The sequence below is a fragment of the Lipotes vexillifer genome, unplaced genomic scaffold (assembly GCF_000442215.2).
Source record: "Lipotes vexillifer unplaced genomic scaffold, Lipotes_vexillifer_v1.1 scaffold462, whole genome shotgun sequence".
NCBI lineage: Eukaryota > Metazoa > Chordata > Mammalia > Artiodactyla > Lipotidae > Lipotes > Lipotes vexillifer.
The window spans coordinates 727,252-751,558 of record NW_006770402.1 but is presented as its reverse complement, the minus strand read 5'-3'; positions in this window follow the sequence as shown (position 1 = coordinate 751,558).

Below are 24,307 nucleotides of genomic sequence, written 5' to 3'. Positions count from 1 at the left end.
AGAAAATGGCAAAAAAAAAAAAAAAAAAAAAAAATTACCTTAAATATAAATGGATTAAGTGCTCTGGACAAAAGTCAACACCAGCTGAATGGATACAAAAAGAAGAGCCATATATATGCTGTCTAAAATAGACCCACTTCAGACCTAGGGAAACACACAGACTGAAAATGAGGGGATGGAAAAAGATATTCCATGCAATTGGAAATCAAAAGAAAGCTGGAGTAGCAATACTCATATCAGACAAAATAGACTTTAAAATAAAGACTATTACAAGAGACAAAGAAGGACACTACATAATGCTCAAGGGATCAATCCAGAAAGAGGACATAACAACTGTGAATATTTAGGTACCCAACATAGGAGCACCTCAATACATAAGGCAAATGCTAACAGCCATAAAAGGGGAAATCAACAGTAACACAATAATAGTAGGGGACTTTAACACCCCACTTTCACTGATGGACAGATCATCCAAAATGAAAATAAATAAGGAAACACAAACTTCATGACACATTAAACAAGATGGACTTAATTGATATTTATAGGACATTCCATCCAAAAACAACAGAATACACATTTTTCTCAAGTGCTCATGGAACATTCTCCAGGATAGATCATATCTTGGGTCACAAATCAAGGCTTGGTAAATTTAAGAAAATTGAAGTCATATCAAGCAACTTTGCTGACCACAACGCTATGAAACTACATATCAATTACAGGAAAATATCTGTAAAAAATATAAATGAAAAAGGAGAAGTAACAAGTGACACTGCAGAAATACAAAGGATCATGAGAGATTAATACAAGCAACTATATGCCAATAAAATGGACAACCTAGGAGAAATGGACAAATTCTTAGAAAAGTACAACCTTCCAAGACTGAACCAGGAAGAAATAGAAAATATGAACTGACATATCACAGGCACTGAAATTGAAACTGACTTAAAATCTTCCAACAAACAAAAGCCCAGGGATAGATGGCTTCACTGGCGAATTCTATTAAACATTTATGGAAGAGCTAACACCTATCTCTCTCAAACTCTTCCAAAATATAGCAGAGAGTGGAAAAATCCCAAACTCATTCTACGAGGCCACCATCACCCTGATACCAAAACCAGACAATGATGTCACATAAATGAACATTAGAGGCCAATATCACTGATGAAGTTAGATGAAGAGATCCTCAACAAAATACTAGCAAACAGAATCCAACAGTACATAAAAAGGATCATACACCATAATCAAGTGGGGTTTATCCCAGGAACACAAGAATTCTTCAATATATGCAAATCAATCAATGTGATACAACATATCAACAAATTGAAGGATAAAAACCATATGATAATCTCAATAGAAGCAGAAAAACTTCTGATGAAATTCAACACCTATTTATGATAAAAACTCTCCAGAAAGTGGGCATAGAGGGAAAGTACCTCAACATAATAAAAGCCATGTATGAAAATCCTAAAGGCAACACCATTCTCAATGGTGAAAAACTGAAAGCATTTCCTCTAAGATCAGGAATAAGACAAGGGTGCCCACTCTTACCACTATTATTCAACATAGTTTTGGAAGTTTTAGCCATGGCAATCAGAGAAGAAAAAGAAATTAAAGGAATGCAAATTAGAAAAGAAGAAGTAAAACTGTCACTTTTAAAACTGTTTGCAGATGACATGATACTATACATAGAAAATCCTAAAGATGCCACCAGAAAACTACTAGAGCTAATCAATGAATTTGGTAAAGTAGCAGGATACAAAATTAATGCACAGAAATCTCTTGCATTCCTGTACACTAACAATGAAAGCTCAGAAAGATAAATTAAGGAAACAATCCCATTTACTATCGCAACAAAAAGAATAAAATACCTAGGTATAAACCAACCAAAGGAGGCAAAAACCTGTATGCAGAAAACTTTAAGACACTGATGAAGGAAATAAATGATGATACAAACAGATGAAGAGATATACCATGTTCTTGGATTGAAAGAATCAACATTGTGAAAATTACTCTACTACCCAAAGCAATCTACAGATTCAATGCAACCCCTATCAAATTGCCAACTGCATTTTTCACAGAACTAGAACAAGAAATTTTACAATCTGTATGGAAACACAAAAGACCCTGAATAACCAAAGAAATATTGAGAAAGAAAAACAGAGCTCGAGAAATCAGGCTCCCTGACTTCAGACTATACTACAGATCTACAGTATTCAAGACAGTATGGTACTGGCACAAAGCAGAAAAATAGATCAATGGAATAGGATAGAAAGCCCAGAAGTAAACCCACACACATATGGTCACCTTATCTTTGACAAAGGAGGCAAGAATATACAATGTAGAAAAGACAGCCTCTTTAATAAGTGGTGCTGGGAAAACAGGAAAGCTAAATGTAAAAGAGTGAAGTTAGAACACTTCCTAACACCACACACAGAAATAAACTCAAAATGGATTAAAGATCTAAATGTAAGGCCAGACACTATAAAACTCTTAGAGGAAAAGATAGGCAGAACACTCTATGACATAAATCACAGCAAAGTCCTTTTTGACCCACCTCCTAGAATAATGAAAATAAAAACAAAAATAAACAAATGTGACCTAATTAAACTTAAAAGATTTGCACAGCAAAGGAAACCATAAACAAGACGAAAAGACAACCCTCAGAATGGGAGAAAATATTTGCAAATGAAGCAACTGACAAGGGATTAATCCCCAAAATATACAAACAGCTTGTGCAACTCAATATCAAAAAAGCAAACAATCAAATGAAAAAATGGGTGTAAGAACTAAATAGACATTTCTCCAAGAAGACATACAGATGGCCAACAAACACATGAAAAAATGGGCAACATCACTAATCATTAAAGAGATGCAAATCAAAACTACAGTGAGGTATCACCTCACAGCAATCAGAATGGCCATCATCAAAAAAATCTACAAACAATAAATACTGGAGAGGATGTGGGGAAAAGGGAACCCTCCTGCACTGTTGGTGGGATATAAATTTGTACACACTATGGAGAACAGTATGGAGGTTCCTCAAAAAACTAAAAATAGAACTACCATATAATCCAGCAATCCCACTCCTGTGCATATACCTGGAGAGGACCATGATTCAAAATATACATGCACCCCAGTATTCATTGCAGCACTATTTACCATGGCCAGGACATGGGAGCAACCTAAGTGTCCATCAACAGAGGAATGGATAAAGAAATGTGGTACATATATACAATGGAATATTACTCAGCCATAAAAAGAACAAAATAGTGCCACTTGCAGAGACGTGGATAGACCGAGAGACTGTCATACAGAGTGTCATGAGTCAGGAAAAAAAAGAAATATTGTATAATATCATGGAATGTAGAAAAACTGCACAGATGAATTTATTTGCAAAACAGAAATAGAGACACAGATGTAGAGAACAAACATTGATACCATGGGGGGAAGTGGAGGTGGGATAAATTGGGAGATTGGGATTGACATATATACACTACTATGTATAAAATAGATAGCTGATGAGAACCTAATGTATAGCACAGGGAACTCTACTCAGTACTCTGTGGTGACCTAAATGTGAAGGAAATCTTAAAAAGTGGAGGTATATGTATACATATAACTGATTCACTTTGCTGTACAGCAGAAACTAACACAACATTGTAAAGCAACTACACTCCAATAAAAAAGGAAAAATACCTACTATATATATCAATAGTAGTAGTTTACAGATAAAATTAATTTGTTGAGGAAGAGTGAGATGTTCAGGAACTCCTAAATTCCTGTCTTGGGTAGTATTAGAAGCCAAGGGAGAGATGAGTTTGGAGGAGGTACTTTGTGTTGGAGGTGCCTGTGTGTAATCTGAATGTCTACTGTCCTTTTCCATTTGGACTGCTATAACACAAATGCTATGGACTGGGTAGCTTAAACAGCAGTTTATATCTCACAGTTCTTCAGTCAGTGAAGTCTAAGATCAACACGCCAGCTGACTCAGTGCCTGGTGAGAGCTCACTTCCCTGTTCACAGGCAGCCATTTTCTCACTAAAGCCTCATGTAAAGGAAAGGGTAGGGAGCATGCTGGTGTCTCTAATAAGGCACTAAACCCATTCATGAGGGCTTCACCCTCATGACCTAATCACTTCTGAAAGACCCCATGTCCTAATAACATCACAGTGGTGGTTATTTTCAACGTATGAATTTAGAGTGGGACACAAACTTACAGTCTAATAACACTGACCTAAGGTAGGTAGTAGGTATTAAAATGTGAGTTACACAGTTGCTGATGGAGCTCTTGATATCTACCAATAGTAAACAAACTAGACCTTAATTTATGAATACGAACAAAGAAAAATAAATGGAAAAAAAAGCAATCTAAACAAGCCTTCCATTGAGACAAAAGAGAAAATAAATTAAAAATAATTATAGTATTTATTCTCAGAAATATTTGACTCATAAACTGATATCAGAAAAATAATTTCAGCATCTATGGTGAATTGTTTTAAAAAATATAAATATAAACTATATTTTGTGAATTGGAAAGTGACATTAATAGGGAATAGTCAAATAAATAATCCTAAAGAGTGAAGAAATTTAACAAGGAAGAAATAGTTGAATTCTACTTGAAAGATAAAAGAAAAAGAAATTTTAAAAGAAAAGAAAAAACATGGAAATTAGAACCAGATGATTTGTTATTTATGTACTTTGAAGAAGTACTTTGAAGAATGAATGAAGTGGAAGACAGACCATAATCAAAGAAATAAGGGAAGAAAACATTGCACAATAGCAAAAAATAATAATAATAAATAAATAAATAAATAAAGGACTTGCTCTTTAGTTGCTGGGCAAGATTGACAATAAAAATAGCTATACTAGACATTTCCTAATGTCATGTCTTTATTTTTTAGATAAATAGTTCTTTCAGATAAATTAAGAAAAAATTTCTACAAAATCCCATTCAGTAAACAAACAAATAAACAAACAAACAAGAAACAAATATAAAAGAAACAGATTCAGACTGACTTCAGGTATCTGATATGGTAACAAAAGTTTAGGTGATGTGGAGCAATAATTATTGACTTTTGGGTTTATTGATTTCTATACCCAGAATATCTATCTTCCATTTGTGAAGCTGATTTTAAAAGAATATACAGTTCATCCTCATTTGTGGAATCTATATCTGTGAGTTTGCCTAATCACTAGAATTTATTTGTAACACTGAAATCAGTATTCATGATTCTCTCATAATTATTCAGGGGTAGGCACATGTACAGAAAAGGAAAAAAAAAAAAAAATTTGAGGCACTCAATGCAAACATTCTCATCTCAAGTCGAACAAGGAGGCTTCAGCCTTTAGGTTTCAGCTCTAATACTGCAAACAAGTATGATTTTCACAGTCTATTTAGTACCATGTTTTCTACATTTTTGTGCTTTTTGTTGATGATTTTGCTGTTTAAAATAATTCCCAAGTGTAGTATTGACGTGCTGTCTATTTTTCCTAAGTGGAAGAAGGCTGTGGTGTGCCTTAACAGAAAATGAATGTTAGGTAAGCTTTATTTAGGAGTGAATTATAGTACTATTTCTGTTAAACTCAATGTTATTAAATTAAAAATATATATTAAATAAGGTGTCTTTAAACTGAAACACACATAAAATAAGATTATGCATTTATTGAGTAATAAAAATGTGATCTGAGGCTCACAGGAATCTAATTCTGTATTTCCTTTGAGGTAATAATTCAGTATTTGCTAGTTCTGTATTTGCCACAACTTTATAAAACAAATGCTGTGAATAATAAGAATTGTTTGTACTTGTGGAATAGAAGGATTGGCCATTTCTAAGAAGATATCTAGAGAATGAACAATGAACAATCTTCAACAAGAAACAATGCTGATGAATCTCACAAACATAATGTTAGATAAAAGAAGCCAGACACAAAGTAATACATTCAGTGTGAATCCAGTTATATAATATTCAAAATCAAGTATGCAACACTACACTGTAGTGGTAGAAGTCAGGATAGTGATTGCTGTTCTGGAGGGCATGTGACCAGAGAAGGCACAAGTGCTTCTTGGATGTGGTAGTGTTCTGATATTAATCAGGTGCTTGTTACATGGATATGTTCAGTTCTGGGAAATTCATTGAGATGTACAATCATGATTTGTGTCCTTTTCAGTGTATATTAAAGATAAATTTTAAAAGTTGATAAAAGTGAATATGATGCAGAAGTGAAAAGAGTGAACTAGAGCTGCATATATCAATATAAATGAATGTCACAAATGAAATATTAAGCCAATAAACAAAAGTGATTGCAGTGTGTAATACCATTTATATAAATTTTAAAAAATAGCCAAAATGCTTTATATTGTTAAAAGATAAATATGCATAAGTTAAAATTTTGAAAGAAAGCATGTAAAGGATAAACATTATATTCAGGAGAGTAGATAATTTGGGGAGGGGAAGAGAAAATTAAGCAAAAGTATTTAGGAGCTTTCAATTATATTATGATGTGACACTATTTCTTTAGATGGGTGGTAGGTAGATAGATGATCTATTTGTCTAGCCATATCTTGCCATCATTTCATATTTCAGATGAAATATTTCATCATATTAAAAAGGTACACCTTAAAATGAATTTTACAGAAAATTCCTGATTAGTTCACCAAATGTAGGCAGCTCAAATATACAAAAGCTAAGTGTTTAGAAGCTAGTTTTTACTTCTGTATGACACTAAGGGATGGCATTAAAAGTAGGGGTTAGATACAGTTTCAAATAAAAAAAAACTTTTAAAATTCAGCTTTGCCAAATGAGTGTACAAATGCTCAGGTAGCAGTAAGTGGTCACCTCAAGAAATTTTCAGCCACACAAAGCATACATTGCCACTTAGTGGGCATTTTGTCATCATATGACCACTAATAGAATCTTGAAACTTTATAATATAGCACAAATAAACCTCCCAGGGTATTATTTACATGTAAAGATTATTCTGAGTCTGTTTCAATCGCAATGTCTGCATTTATAAAACTGGTATTGAAAAGCATTTACCACATGAACAGGTAATGAGGATTAAGTAACAAAGAACAAAAATACTAGAGTTTAAAAATGCCACATGAATTCTAAAGATTGACTTTATTTTATTTAATTTATTTATTTTTTGTTGGGTTAATTTTTTTATCATCTTTATTGAAGTATAATTGCTTTACATTGTTGTGTTCGTTTCTACTGTATAACAAAGTGAATCAGTTATACACATACTTATATCCCCATATCCCCTCCCTCTTGTGTCTCCTTCTGGCTGTTTCCCACTAGCTATCGGTTTTACATTTAGTAGTGTATATATGTCCATACCACTCTCTCACTTTCTCCCAGGTTACCCTTCCCCCTCCCCACATCCTCAAGTCCATTCTCTACTAGGTCTGCGTCTTTATTCCCATCCTGCCCCTAGGTTCTTCATGACCGTTTTTTTTTATATTCCATATGTATGTGTTAGCATACTGTATTTGTTTTTCTCTTTCTGACTTACTTCACTCTGTATGACAGATTCTAGGTCCATCCACCTCACTACAAATAACTCAGTTTTGTTTCTTTTTTATGGCTGAGTAATATTCCATTGTATGTATGTGCCATATCTTCTTTATCCATTCATAAAGATTGATTTTAAATGTTTGTCAACTATAGGAGTTTCTTATATATGTTGAACATTATGTAACGAACATTATGCAGTAATCTGTAGACAGACCTGGGATAAGCACAAATCTTATTCATAAAGTCATCTTGCCAATTATCCTTCCTTTAGTGGTTTAGCTAGTTACTCATCATGCAACTCTCTGCCACTTCCAACTACTTAATACTACATGTTAACTTTTGTAGCATTATAGATGCCACCCACAGAAAAAACATATGTCATGAGGAATCTGCAAATAAAGTAAAAGGGTTTTTAAAAACTTTAAAAAGTTGGCCTAACATGCTTTATATTCCGCATTTGCTTTTGGCTATTGTTACACAGAACAGCAGGCTAAATAAGACACATTTTCAAGGAGCTGAGCTATAAATTTTTTGCCATATTATTTGATGAAGGTATATAGTGTCATTTTCTACTTTATTAACTTTGTGTGATATGCACTCTGATCTTAAAAAATTATTATTTTGGAAGAGAGAGGAAATAGCTTGTTGAGAATCCCCTCTATCCATAATTTATTGGGCCTCCTACTACTGTTATGCATCTCAAAAGCTGATCTGTTTATATTATCTAATACTTGGCTAACGGGATACATTTTGGTTTTTCTTTATCTACAGGTGTGACAAAACAAGACTAAGAGATGTCTTATTGAAAGGCAATGGGATTTATGAATAATCAAACAGGTAAATCACTTCTTTCTTTTATTGTTTTTTTTGGCAACAATCCATTTCTATTTAAAAGATTGTCATTATCCTAGTTCTGTCATTGTTTTTTTCTTATTGTAATTTCCATCGTTTCCAAGCAATATGTGTGAATTTGACATTGACATTGTTAATGCTGGATGTGCTTTGTTATAACTTTATCTTCATTTCCTTCCAAACAGCCTCAGTAAGTAGATTGTGTTTAACTAGGCAACAGAATAATTTTCAGCTTATATTCATTTAAGCCTAAGCAGTTGATGTGCCTCTTAAGTCCTTGGGAATTATTAAACAGGATGCCCATTAATATTAATGACTATATGCAGCAATTTTCCTTAATAAGGATGCTGAGTGTATACTTTCAATAAGGAGGGATATTTCTCTAGATCAGCTGTCCTCACCATTTATTATTTTCTGCAGAAACACACATGAAAGATGATGCTCTCGTAACCAGCACGATCCCATGAATTTACGCTGGAGGACTCTCAATCCTCCATGTGAGTTCATTGTTTTCCACTTGTTCAGAAATGTTCAACTAAATGGCAGTTAACTACTATTCTAGGAATAACTACAACCAACTTTAAACATTTTTTGGCAAATTAAATTATTTGGGAAAAGCAATATTTTAAATATGATCAGCAACAAATCTTTTAACATGCCTTTCTCTCACCAGCAAGGCATATCAATATCTTGGTTGAGGATTGCTGTTCTAGATGATCTCTAAGACTGTAGGCCTGAACTCGACACTGAAAACTCAGAGATTGGTAAATGGCTATCTTTGCATACCTCATTTATAGAATATGCTCGTATGACATTGGTAACGATTCATGTTAGGAGGTTGGGTAAACATCCAATTCCTAGACTTCTTGATAACCCCACTAAAGAAATGAAAGAATATTAACACTTATTATGCTTTTGTTTTTGCTTATACTAAGACTTTCAGCACTCAAAATAAAAGAATGAGGATCTTATCAACATGGAGGGGTCTAAGGGTGGAATGGGCTTGATCACTAAAAACAAACAAACAAAGGCAACACAAAATTGAGTTTCCTCATTATGATGAAATCCTGATTACTGGAGGAAGTATCTGCCTGAAATGATATCTCAGGCAAAGAATGCTTTTAAGTATTTGCTGAATTACTAGGTGCTGTGTTTGACTAAAGTTCTCTGACAGTCTCTACTGTGTCATTTAACAGTGAGTTAGACACAAAAGCCATTTAAAGCCAATTTGTGCATTCTATTAGATGCACAAAACAAGTGTGAGCCAGAGAGACAGCAAATCTAAAAAGAAGAGAAGGGATTCTAACTCACAGGCCTCAGTGATTTCATAAGCTCTGAAAATCTGTGCAAAATCATGTGTATATGCACATTTTTAACAAGAAAAGAGTATATAACCTTTATTGCTTTCTTAAATGGGGTTCATGATTTTTTAAAAACATCACTTTAGTATTAACATTTTATAAGGGACCGAGACAAACAATTTTGGTAGACTGGGGAATGCAAAGGCCGTAGTTGTCAATATAGATCACTTTCTGGCTAGTCTGACTAAATCCACCTCAATAGTGTTTTCTTTTTAGTTGAAGGAAGTTGGACACCACATGCAAAATCACAAAACTTTTCATAATATCAAATAAAAATAATTCTAGGGCTAATCATCTTGTGAGTATTGTTCTGTGGCATCTCTCCATTCAATCGAACCAAGGATAAGCAAACTATGCCCCGTGGACCAAGTCTGGCCTACAGTCTGCTTTCATAGTGTCTGCCAGCCAAGAAACTTTTATATTTTTAAAGAATTTGCAACAGGAACCATATGTGGCCTATAAAGCTTAAAATATATACCATTTATCACTTTATAGAAAAAGTTCACCATTGCCGATCTGTGAATTAGACAACTCATTAAGTCTTTTAGATGGTATCTAAAATTTATTGATGACTACCAACTGCCTAGTTAGGACCCAGAGTTGGTTACACATTTGTAAGCAAAAATGATCCAAATTACTTGCTTTCATGAATCTCACATCTGTTTAGAAGACACAAAAATAAAAGAAGTAAGTGAATAAATTGAATAAATTATATAATATGTCAGAAAGTAATGAATGATGTGGAGAAAAACAGAGCAAGGTATGGAAATTTGGGAGTGTTGAGGGGCAGGTGAGATGTGCTCTTGAATAGGGTAGTTAGAGTTGACCACGCCGAGAAGGCAATATTAGTGTCCACTTGGAAGAGATAAGGTAATGAGGCCTCTGGGTCTTTGGAGGAAGGGTGCAGCAAATAGCCAGTGCAAAGGCCCTGTGGTGGGATCTTGTGTTCAAGGAAGATGGAGGAGAATTAAGAACTGACTTTGTATATCAATAAGACATGTTTTAACTCTCTCTTAGATATGGTTGATCTTAAACGTGTTTACTTTAAATTTTACCACACGTATATCTGACCTTATGTTATTAAAATTCACCCAAGCTTAATAATACATTTGGATTTCCAATTTAAAATGTTATACACAAGTATTCTGATCTGGTAATTTTGCTGAACTGCTCAGTTCCTAAAGGGGTATCAGTATGATAAGGCATAGATGTGATTTTTTAAGCTGTCATTGATTCTTGTGTTTAGGGTAATACAATATGAAATAAATAAATAAATAAATAACTGCTGCAGAACATCTAATTGCATAAATATGATTAAGCACACAAAAGATTTTTATTTGCCCTAAGAGTCATGCCTGAATGAGTTGCTGAGAACTTGTATGGATGTCTTTTTTTTAAACATTTTTTGCGGTATGCGGGCAAATCACTGTTGTGGCCTCTCCCGCTGCAGAGCACAGCCTCCGGACGTGCAGGCTCAGTGGCCATGGCTCACGGGCCCAGCCACCCTGCGGCATGTGGGATCTTCCGGACCAGGGCACGAACCCGTGTCCCCTGCATCAGCAGGCAGACTCTCAACCACTGTGCCACCAGGGAAGCCCTGTATGGATGTCTTTTAACTCTGCACCATCCAGTTTAGTACTAGCCATATGTTACCATTTAAATTTAAAACAAAATTAATGAAAATTAAGTAATGCTAAATATTTAGTTTCTTAGTTGCACTAGCCACATTTCAAGTGCTCAATAGTCACATGTTGGCTAGTGGTTACTGTACCAGTATTGATATAACATTTCCATCATCACAGAAAGTTCTATTGGAGAGTGCTGCTCTAACAGAAATACTATGAGTACAATTCATAGAACTTTAATGGAGAATTAGGACATAGAACTTATAAAAATTAAGATGTATCTAAGAACAAATATCCACCTAAGGGAATAATATACGGAGGAAAATTAGTCAATCAACCATTTATTTATTTATTTATTTTTAAACATCTTTATTAGAGTATAATTGCTTTACAATGGTGTGTCAGTTTCTGCTTTATAACAAAGTGAATCAGTTATACATATACATATGTCCCCATATCTCTTCTCTCTTGCATCTGCCTCCCTCCCACCCTCCCTATCCCACCCCTCTAGGTGGTCACAAAGCACCAAGCTGATCTCCCTGTGCTATGCGGCTGCTTCGCACTAGCTATCTATTTTACATTTGGTAGTGTATATATGTCTATGCCACTCTCTCCCTTTGCCCCAGCTTGCCCTTCCCCCTCCCCGTATTTTCAAGTCCATTCTCTAGTAGGTCTGCATCTTTATTCCCGTCTTGCCCCTAGGTTCTCCTGACCATTTTCTTTTTTGTTAGATTCCATATGTATGTGTTAGCATACGGTATTTGTTTTTCTCTTTCTGACTTATTTCACTCTGTATAACAGTCTCTAGGTCTATCCACCTCAATACAAATAACTCAGTTTCATTCCTTTTTACAGCTGAGTAATATTCCATTGTATATATGTGCCACATCTTCTTTATCCATTCTTCTGTTGATGGACAGATCAGATTAGGTTGCTTCCATGTCCTGGCTATTGTAAATAGAGCTGCAATGAACATTTTGGTACATGACTCTTTTTGAATTGTGGTTTTCTCAGGGTATATGCCCAGTAGTGGGATTGCTGGGTCATATGGTATTTCTATTTGTAGTTTTTGAAGGAACTTTCATACTGTTCTCCATAGTGGCTGTATCAATTTACATTCCCACCAACAGTGCAAGAGGGTTCCCTTTTCTCCACACCTCTCCAGCATTTATTGTTTCTAGATGTTTTGATGATAGCCATTCTGACCAGTGTGAGATGATATCTCATTGTAGTTTGGATTTTCATTTCTCTAATGATTAATGATGTTGAACATTCTTTCATGTGTTTGTTGGTGATCTGTATATCTTCTTTGGAGAAATGTCTATTTAGATCTTCTGCCCATTTTTGGATTGGGTTGTTTGTTTTTTTGATATTGAGCTGCATGAGTTGCTTGTAAATTTTGGAGATTAATCCTTTGTCAGTTGCTTCATTTGCAAATATTTTCTCCCATTCTGAAGGTTGTCTTTTCATCTTGTTTATGGTTTCCTTTGCTGTGCAAAAGCTTTTAAATTTCATTAGGTCCCGTTTGTTTATTTTTGTTTTTATTTCCATTTCTCCAGGAAGTGGGTCAAAAGGGATCTTGCTGTGATTTATGTCATAGAGTGTTCTGCCTAGGTTTTCCTCTAACAGCTTTTTAGTGTGTGGCCTTAAACTTAGGTCTTTAATCCATTTTGAGCTTATTTTTGTGTATGGTGTTAGGTAGTGTTCTAATTTCATTCTTTTACATGTAGCTGTCCAGTTTTCCCAGCACCACGTATAGAAGAGGCTGTTTTTTCTCCACTGTATATTCTTGCCTCCTTTATCAAAGATAACGTGACCATATGTGGGTGTATTTACCTCTGGGCTTTCTATCCTCTTCCAATGATCTATATTTCTGTTTTTGTGCCAGTACCATACTGTCTTGATTACTCTAGCTTTGTAGTATAGTCTGAAGTCAGGGAGCCTGATTCCTCCAGCTCCATTTTTCTTTCTCAAGATTGCTTTTGCTATTCGGGGTCTTTTGTGTTTCCATACAAATTGTGAAATATTTTGTTCTAGTTCTGTGAAAAATGCCAGTGGTAGTTTGATAGGGATTGCATTGAATCTGTAGATTGCTTTGGGTAGTAGAGTCATTTTCACAATGTTGAGTCTTCCAATCCAGGAACATGGTATATCTCTCCATTTATTTGTATCATCTTTAATTTCTTTCATCAGTGTCTTATAATTTTCTGCATACAGGTCTTTTGTCTCCTTAGGCAGGTTTATTCCTAGATATTTTATTCTTTTTGTTGCAATGGTAAATGGGAGTGTTTTCTTAATTGCACTTTCAGATTTTTCATCATTAGTATATAGGAATGCAAGACAATCAACCATTTAAACCTAGGTAATGCTTTAGATTAATGAATGACATCTAAATGAGAAACAATTTTGCAGTATCATCAAATTATCCTAATAACTTTCTTGAAAGCTACTCTAGCATTATCCTCTTTTCCCAGAAAAAACCATCACTTTCAATACATTTAAGTAAATTGAGTATTGCCATTAGAACTGGTTTATTGACTGTATCCTCTTTTGAATCTGTAGTCTGCATCTTTCTAATTAGACAGTTTCTAGATACTTACATGTGCTATTTACATATGAAGTAGGTAGAAATAAATTTTATTCCAAAAATCCAGTGAGAACACATGTAAAAACAGAATATTTTATATTTATCTGAAGATGTAAATTGAACTGAAATGTTCAGTGCTCCATGGCAGTACTGATTTCCTTAATTAAGAGAGGATAATTTTCTAGCACCATAATTGAGGCCAGCACTGGAGCAGGAAGTCATTTTGGCTCTAGATTAAAGCAATATTAAATGCTTACCCCCTGGGGATTCAAAGGACAAGTAGAAAAAAGATACACTTCAAAGTACCATTCCGTGGATTGTGATGGTCTTTGAAGAAATCTAGACATAAGAATAATGGCTTCAGCCTAGACATTACAAAGTTCTTCAGCTACTGAAAAATTTAAGGTGAATAAGGGAAAGATAATGTGATAGGTTTTCATGTAAGGAGGAATTAAATGTTAAAGCCCTGTGATTTGTATATTTAATACAGGCATATAATAGCATTTATAAAGTAGTACATACCACACTGTGGCTCACATTCAGACCATAACTCAGTGTACCAAGAAACATGGCCACATACTGACTGACAAACGGCCAGAACCCTGATGATTTGATGTGGGAAGATATTTTCATATTAAAATGTACACTTGACAAATGGAAATGTTAACAATAGGATTGTAGGTAACCTGTCATAAGTTTCACACAATGAGCACTTAGTTGATTTTATAAACAGAGGAGAGTACAGGACTGAACATATTACAATTGAAAGCTCAAAACTCATTTTCTAAGGTAATTTTTTTTTCTTCTTAGCTTAATAGAAATATCTGGAAAAATAAAAAAGGGCACAGAACTTGACATTTCTGTCAGGTTGTACCACAATAGGGAAATGGATGCTGCTATGTGACTGAACATACCTTTCAAGGTGTACCTGAAATGTTTATATTATTAATATGTCCAAAGCTTCCCACATGAGTAGACTTTGAAACATAAACTACCAGATTTCCAGTAAAAGCTTAAAACAGAACAAAAAGATGAAACAAAATATTTTAGCTAATGAATATTTTCTCCCCAAACCTTGTATCTCACCCTTTAGTTGGTCAATAAAATGTTGCTAGAAAAAATGAACTTCCTAATACTTTCACTGAAATGTGCTACATTTATGCCCTGGTTTTCAAATGGTGGAGCAGGGGGAGAAGCAGACCATCAGAAAACATTATGAAAACACACACACAAACAACAATAACTAATACCTAGGCAGCCTTGCACACTATAGATTTAAGATGAAATTGCTACAAAATGCTTTTGTTGCACTACAGAAGATGGTGGGAGAAAATAGTCTTAATTCAGGTCCCATAATCATTTTCTGTTACATGTTTAGAAGTCCTGTGTTCTTCCACTGCACAACAATTACACAGCAGAGCATAATTATTTTACAGTCAATTGAGTACATCAAATGGGCATATTTGTGAAACCTGATTTATACTTCATACTTACAGCACTATAATGAAGCACAACTTTACCTCCCACCAGACCTGCAGCCAGTAAAATGGTTAGAAGGACTCTTTGCTTTGGCTCCAAATCAAAACAATTGAAGTTTGAGCAATTCTTTTGAAGTGAAGGTATTGCACTTAGCTTTTTCCTATCAAGTGCACTGCAGAGAGTGAGGCAAAGAAAGCAATGTGGTATCTGTGGAGAAGCTCCATAAAAGTTTTGTGGCTTTAGTTCATACCCTGATTCTTGCTGTGGTGAGCAAGTACATTTTTCATTAGCCTATCCCACAAAGCAATGAGATGGTCTACATTTAAGTTATGACCTGCTCCACATAAACTCAAACTTGTTTTCCTTGTACTTCAATAACCAATAATTATTTATGAAGGTTTGCATAATTACCCAAGATACTACAGGAGCTTGGTCACATTATGACCTTCATAAGAACTTCTGTGAACATGTTATTCCAAGTTTCTGAAGACATACCCAACTTCTATGTCTTTCTCACACATTTGTACAGTTTGCAAGGCTTCATCTATTTGCAGAGATGGCTTCTTAGTGCCATCAGTGACTTTGACATGGCCTCCATAAAACATGTAAATCAGGTATTTCTCTTTTAGATGAAAAACAGTTCTAGGATGGGGCTTCCCTGGTGGCGCAGTGGTTGAGAGTCAGCCTGCCGATGCAGGGGACACGGGATCGTGCCCCGGTCCGGGAAGATCCCACATGCTGCGGAGCGGCTAGGCCCGTGAGCCATGGCCGCTGAGCCTGCGCATCTGGAGCCTGTGCTCCGCAACGGGAGAGGCCACAACAGTGAGAGGCCTGCGTACCGCAACAAACAAACAAACAAAAAACAATTCTAGGATGATGTTCTGAGGCAGTTTCAGAACAAGTCACAGAATTAAATAATAGGTGATATTGTTGAATTTGCTAATTAGCTACATGCAGTGTATATGTTTTCTTTATTAATTGCTTCATTTTAGCCAAATGGACAAGCATATAAAGTCTTCTGATTTCACTCAGGACTAAAGGAAGGGAAATAGGTATTTAGAATTAATGAGAGCATTGTGTGGTCCCTAGTTTGTAATTCTTTATCTTTAGGGTCTGAGCACGGAACTATTATGGGGACTATAAAACAAGATTCCTCTATCTACTGTTGACTTCCAAATGAAAAAAGATTATTCATTCCTTTCGTAATACCTGTGCACAGCAGCTCATGTTGATGGCCTCCAAGCACACTAAACTAACACATTAGGGTAAACAGATGTTTTCTCTATTAACAGTATCAACCATCTGGCTGCAGGCCAAATCAAGTCTGGGGAGTGATTTCAACTGGTCGGCCTGTTAATGCGAAAACTGTCTAAACAGTCTCTCCTGCTAATCTTCCCAGTTCTACAGATGAAGTTTCTTCCAGTGTATGATTCAGCAAGAACAGGAAGGAGAGAGATGATTTCAAAGATTTAATTAATTCTTGCTTGCAATTTTATTCAATTACCTGTTTAAAATATAAAATGTACAAGCTTTCAAGATGCTAAGATCTAAACTGAATGTGATGAGGAGAATTAGAGAAAACCTAGAAATAATTTCTTTTAAATACTGGAGTCAGCTGTGGCATCTAATTTAATCTTTATTTAAAGAACCCCAGTCCCTGAGAGACCATGAAACTAGGTTGCCGACTGCCTACTAAAAAATAAAAGAAGAAAAGTAACTTTTGCTAAAAAAGTGGGTAGAAACATGACCATCTCACATATTACTTACTTTTAGTCATTAAATATTGTTTTCTCATTTATAATTGCCTTAGTTCATTTTAGTCTTTCCTTTAACGATTCTTGAATTATATAAACAAAATATTAATACAGACTTTGCATTCCTTGTCTAGCCTAAATCGAATAAAACAAAGAAAAATTATAATTCATAATAGTATTATTTTCATAGATGTAAGATCCTCAAACAAGATTTATTAAAAATTAGTTTCTTTAATTTATTCTTTGACGCTTGTGGTAAATACTCAATTTTGGAGAATTTCCTTTTGTTCTTACTTTTTAGTCAAATCTTTGCCTCCCAAGTCGTTTTAGTTTTATTACCAGATCAGCTATGCACAGATGGAAATTATAACCCAAGAAGACACATTTTTATAAATGGATGATTCTTTGGGGCTAGAAATTATTTAACTGATATCGACCCACAAAAATGACATTGTCATGTGGCTAATACCTAATATAAATATTTCTTGTCCTGTGTTTGAGAAACTACAGCCTGGAGGAATGACTAGGAATTGTGTTTTAAGGCTTTTAGCTTCAAGTTTATTTTTAATGGTTTTCTACAGGTTGCATATGATTTCTTGAATGGATCAACTAACACAGAGGTGCAGTGCAATGAATGCACCAACAAAGCATGTGTCATAGTGTGCAGAGAACTTGGAGTGGATATAGATGTAAATCCTGAGTTAGGCACTTACAAGTTGTCCATTCATTGAACAAATGCATAACAAAACTCCTAAAAAAATTCATTAAAATGCTTATTATGTGCTGGGTACTGGATTCAGTCCTTGATATACCATAATGAAAAAGACTGACATTAGTCTTGACCTCACTATCTAGTCTAGTAGAGAAAACAGACACAAGCTGGCAACCAATAAGATAAGTATAAATAAACATTGAGATCCATGCTGTGAAGGAGAGTGATGTGACAGAAAATAATAGGAATGCAAGAGATTTCTGTGCATTAATTTTGTAACCTGTTACTTTACCAAATTCACTGATTAGCTCTAGTAGTTTTCTGGTAGCATCTTTAGGATTCTTTATGTATAGTATCATGTAATCTGCAAACAGTGACAGCTTTACTTCTTTTCTGATTTCGATTCCTTTTATTTCTGTTTCTTCTCTGATTGCTATGGCTAAAGCTTCCAAAACTGTGTTAAATAATAGTGGTGAGAGTGGGCAACCTTGTCTTTTTCCTGATCTTAGTGGAAATGGTTTCAGTTTTTCACCATTGAGGACGATGTTTGGCTGTGTGTTTGTCATATATGGCCTTTATTATGTTGAGGTAAGTTCCCTCTATGCCTACTTTCTGGAGGGTTTTTATCATAAATTGGTGTTGAATTTTGTCGAAAGCTTTTTCTGCATCTATTGAGGTGATCATATGGTTTTTATCCTTCAGTTTGTTAATATGGTGTATCATATTGATTGATTTACATATATTGAGGAATCTTTGCATTCCTGGGATAAACCCCACTTGATCACGGGAGCAACCTAAGTGGCTACTGACAGATGAATAGATAAAGAAGATGTGGCACATGTATACAATGGAATATTACTCAGCCATAAAAAGAAACAAAATTGAGTTATTTGTAGTGAGGTGGATGGACCTAGAGTCTGTCATACAGAGTGAAGTAAGTCAGAAAGAGAAAAAGAAATACCGTATGCTAACACATGTACGTGGAATCTAAAAAACAAGAAAAAAAATGGTTCTGAAGAACGTAGGGGCAGGACAGGAATAAAGATGCAGACATAGAGAATGGACTTGAGGACACGGGGAGGGGGGAAGGGGAAGCTGGGACAAAGTGAGAGAGTGGCATTGACATATATACACTATCAAATATAAAATAGATAGCTAGTGGGAAGGAGCCACATAGCACAGGGAGATCAGCTAGGTGCTTTGTGACCACCTATAGGAGTGGGATAGGGAGGGTGGGAGGGAGACGCAAGAGGGAGGAGAGAGATATGAGGATATATGTATACATATAGCTGATTCATTTTGTTATAGTGTAGAAACTAACACACCATTGTAAAGCAATTATAGTCCAATAAAGATGTAAAACAAAATTGTTTTTAATTAAAAAAAATGAAAGTAATGGGACTTGGGGTTTTTAGCTCAGTGGGTATTGGTGGATCAGACAGTGCTTCTCTGAAGAAGGGTCATTAAACTAAGGCACTGAGAAATAATGGAGGCAGCCATTTGGAAAGTGGTAGAGTGACTGAGACAATGGGAGTGAAATCTGTAAGCCCCATGAGAAGAAACAGCTGAGCATGTTAGAAAATTGAATAAAAGAAAGATACCACCTTTTAGGCAAGATTTTAAATCTCCCACAAACTTCACTGAGAATGTGTAAAAATAGGTCTAATGTGATCTACCCTATATATTTCTTTTTTTTTTTTCCTTAGAAGCCCCATTACAGTTATTTTTTTAACATCTTTATTGGAGTATAATTGCTTTACAATGGTGTGTTAGTTTCTGCTTTATAACAAAATGAATAAGCTATATGTATACATATATCCCCATATCTCCTCCCTCTTGCGTCTCCCTCCCACTCTCCCTATCCCACCCCTCTAGGTGGTCACAAAGCACCAAACTGATCTCCCTGTGCTATGTGGCTGCTTCCCACTAGCTATCTATTTTATATTTGGTAGTATATATAAGTCCATGCCACTTTCTCACTTTGTCCCAGCTTCCCCTTCCCCTTCCCCTTCACTGTGTCCGCAAGTCCATTTCCTACGTCTGTGTCTTTATTCCTGTCCTGCCCCTAGTTTCTTCAGAACTATTTTTTTTTTTTAGGTTCTCTATATATGTGTTAGCGTACAGTATTTGTTTTTCTCTTTATGACTTACTTCACTCTGTATGACAGACTCTAGGTCCATCCACTTTACTACAAACAACTCAATTTCGTTTCTTGTTATGGCTGAGTAATATTCCATTGTATATATGGGCCACATCTTCTTTATCCATTCATCTGTCGATGGACACTTAGGTTGCTTCCACATCCTGGCTATTGTAAATAGAGCTGCAATGAACATTGTGTTACATGACTCTTTTTGAATTATGATTTTCTCAGGGTACATGCCCAGAAGTGGGATTGCTGGGTCATATGGTAGTTCTATTTTTAGTTTTTGAAGGAACTTCCATACTGTTCTCCATAGTGGCTGTATCAATTTACATTCCCACCAACAGTGCAAGAGGGTTCCCTTTTCTCCACACCCTCTCCAGCATTTATTGTTTGTAGATTTTTTGACATTGGCCATTCTGACTGGTGTGAGGTGATACCTCATTCTAGTTTTGATTTGCATTTCTCTAATTATTAGTGATGTTGAGCATTATTTCATGTGTTTGTTGGTAACCTGTATATCTTCTTTGGAGAAAGGTCTGTTTAGATCTGCCCATTTTTGGATTGGGTTGTTTGTTGTTTTGATATTGAGCTGCATGAGCTGCTTGTAAATTTTGGAGATTAATCCTTTGTCAGTTGCTTTATTTGCAAATATTTTCTCCCACTCTGACGGTTGTCTTTTCGACTTGCTTATGTTTTCCCTGCTGTGCAAAAGTTTTTAAGTTTCATTAGGTCCAATTTGTTTATTTTTGCTTTTATTTCCATTTCTCTAGAAGGTGGGTCAAAAGGATCATGCTGTGATTTATGTCACAGAGTGTTCTGCCTAGGTTTTCCTCTAACAGCTTTTTAGTGTGTGGCCTTAAACTTAGGTCTTTAACCCATTTTGAGTTTGTTTTTGTGTATGGTGTTAGGGAGTGTTCTAATTTCATTCTTTTACGTGTAGCTGTCCAGTTTTCCCAGCACCACTTATTGAAGAGGCTGTCTTTTCTCCATTGTATATTCTTATCTCCTTTATCAAAAATAAGGTGACCATATGTGCATGGGTTTATCTCTGGGCTTTCTATCCTGTTCCATTGATCTATATTTCTGTTTTTGTGCCAGTACCATGCTGTCTTGATTACTGTAGGTTTGTAGTATAGTCTGAAGTCAGGGAGCCTGATTTCTCCAGCTCCATTTTTCTTTCTCAAGATTGCTTTGGAGTATAGTTGATTTACAATGCTCTGTTAGTTTAAGTTGCAAAGCAAAGTGATTCAGTTATACACATATATATATATTTACTCTTTTTCAGATTCTTTGCCCATATAGGTTATTACAGAATATTGAGTAGAGTTCCCTGAATTATACGGTAGGTCCTTGTTGGTTATTATTTTAAGTATAATAATGTGCATATGTTAATCCCAAGCTCCTATTTTATCCCTTCCCCCAGTGTTTCCCTTGATAACTGTAAGTTTGTTTCCGAAATCTGTGAAAACAAACAGTTCTGTTTCTGTTTTATAAATAAGTTCATTTGTATCATTTTTTAAAATTAGATTCCACATATGAGTGATATCATATGTTATTTGTATTTCTTTGTCTGACTTACTTCACTTAGTATGATAATCTCTAGGTCCATCCATGTTATTGCAAATGGCATTATTTTGTTCTTCTTTGTGCCTGAGTAATATTCTGTTGTATATATGTACCACATCTTTTTTATCCATTTCTCTGCCAATGTACATTTAGGTTGCTTCCATGTCTTGTCTATTGTAAACAGTGTTGCAATGAACATTGGGGTGCATGTACATTTTCGAAGTATGGTTTTCTCTGGATATATGCCCAGGAGTGGGATTGCTGGATCATATAGTAGTTCTATTTTTAGTTTTTTAAAGAACCTCCATACTGTTCTCCATGGTAGTTGTACAAATTTACATTCCCACCAACAGTGCAGGAGGGTTCCCTTTTCTCCACACCCTCTCTAGTATTTATTTTTTCTAGGCTTTTTGATGATGGCCATTTTGACTGGTGTGAGGTGAAACCTCATTGTAGTTTTGATCTGCATTTCCCTAAATTAGCAATGTTGAGTATCTTTTCATGTGCTTTTTGGCCATCTGTATGTCTTCTTTGAAGAAATTTAGATGTTCTGCCCATTTTTTGACTGAAAAGGGATTAATCTTCAAAATAAACAAAAAGCTCATGCAACTCTATGACAAAAAAACAAACAACCCAGAAACTGCTTTGGGAATAATGATACCTAATGTACATTGAGAAATCTTATTTATCATGTATTATTTTTAAGTATTTGATCTGAATTTACTCATTTAGATCTCTCTCTCTCTCTCTCTCTCTCTCTCTCTCTCGATGAGCAACTGAGATTTCTGTTTACTTACATAGTTAGTAAGTGAATGGCACAACTAAGTTCAAATCCAGCAATCTGACTAAAGAAATCATCCTCTTAGCAGTAGCACTGCATTCCTGGAATGCCATAATGTAGAAAAAAGTGTCTAAACATATCAAATTTGCTCTCATAAATGTAGAAATTGTTATTATCATTATCAGTGCTTTACATGACACATAAATATCTCAGCCTGGCCCAGCACTGACCTCTCCTACACATATATTTTTACAGTTTATCTTTCAATAATTTTGAGAGTGAAAGTGTTTAATTACAGAACTTGGGAACCACAGGCATAAACTAACACTGTCTTGGTCAAACTGTGACAGATGGTTGCATATATAAAATGTGAATTTGCCATCACTGGCCTGATGTCGTTCTTTTAGTGGATATAGCAGCAGTGCTACTACTTCATGAATTTCTTAAGTTGGAAGGGAATTTAGAGGTCATAAAATCCAAATTTCTTATTTATTGTTAAGACCCAGAGAGATGAAATTACTTGCCCAAGATAAAATATGGTTAGTACTATAGCTACACTAGAAACCCAGTGATTTTTTAGGTATTCAAGGCAGCTTTAAGGCAAATGTGTATTTCTTGAGCTGGAATTAAATGGAATGGATAGAACCTTAGTTATTCCATCTCGTACTTATTCCATCACATACTGGCAGGGATTTTTTTCTCTTTTTTAAATTAGTGACCTGTGTGATAGAGCTGACTAGGACTCACAGGCAGTCCTAGGAATATTTTAGAGAGAGACCATGGGCAGCTTCATGGGTTGTGGAATCAGCATGCCTTAGACAAAGGTTGTTAGCTTTGACCTCATCATTGTTTAATTTAATGGTCTTAGGTCAGTCATTTTCTCTTTAAACCTTCAATTTCCTCACATAGAGACAGAGGAAGTGAAAAAAAAGTCTTTAAAGTCTTTTTTTGCTTTAAATTTTATGAGAAGGATAGTCTAAGTTTCAGAAAGAAGAGTTGGTAAATAGAGAAGTGAAGACACCACAGATTTCAGTTTTACCAAGGGCTAGTCTTGAGTCTGGTGCATCTTGAACTGGATTAGTGAGTAGGTAGATAGAGATATTGATTAGGACACTAGTGATTATCCAGTAAATTATGCGTAACTGAGTTTAAGTAGACCAACAGGATACTTTTGGACTGTTTCCCACAAGACGGACTAACATTGACTGCTCATTTTCCGGAATCATGTGGGGCAACTCAGGGCTTTACATATGGGTAATAATGGGAATTATAAAATTTAGATTCTAAAATAAAAGACAACTAAGGTACTGGAAAGTGAGTTCTAATATATTGGGATTTTTTTTTTAAAGTTATTAAGATCCTGAGACATCCATTTGTTACTATATTTTATATATAATATTAAAGCAATTGCTAAATGTTTGTGCTGTTCAATATTTGGTAATGATAGTAAAAGAAATACAGGTAAATTTTAGGTACATAGTTCTGGAGTCAAATAGTGTTAAAGAGTTGATTGCCTGAGTTAGCAGATTGTGGTGAGAATCAAGTGGGAATATGTGTATAGAGTGCATACTCACCCTCATTGTGCTTCAGCTCCATTGGCTTTTTTCAATTCTTTGATTGCATTACATTTTGTCCAGCCACAGACATTGTGGACAATATTGTAGATTGGCTCATTCAACCCCAGATGTCCCTCTTATAGCCTACATTCCTTTAAACCAGAGGCTAAAAAGCTAAAACTGCATTTCTGAGTGAGCTTCAAGATGGTGGAAGAGTAAGATGTGGAGATTACCTTCCTCCCCACAACCACATCAGAAATACACCTACACGTGTAACTGCTCCTACAGAACACCCGCTGAATGCTGTCAGAAGACCTCAAACCTCCCAAAAGGCAAGAAACTCCCCCACGTACTTGGATAGAGCAAAAGAA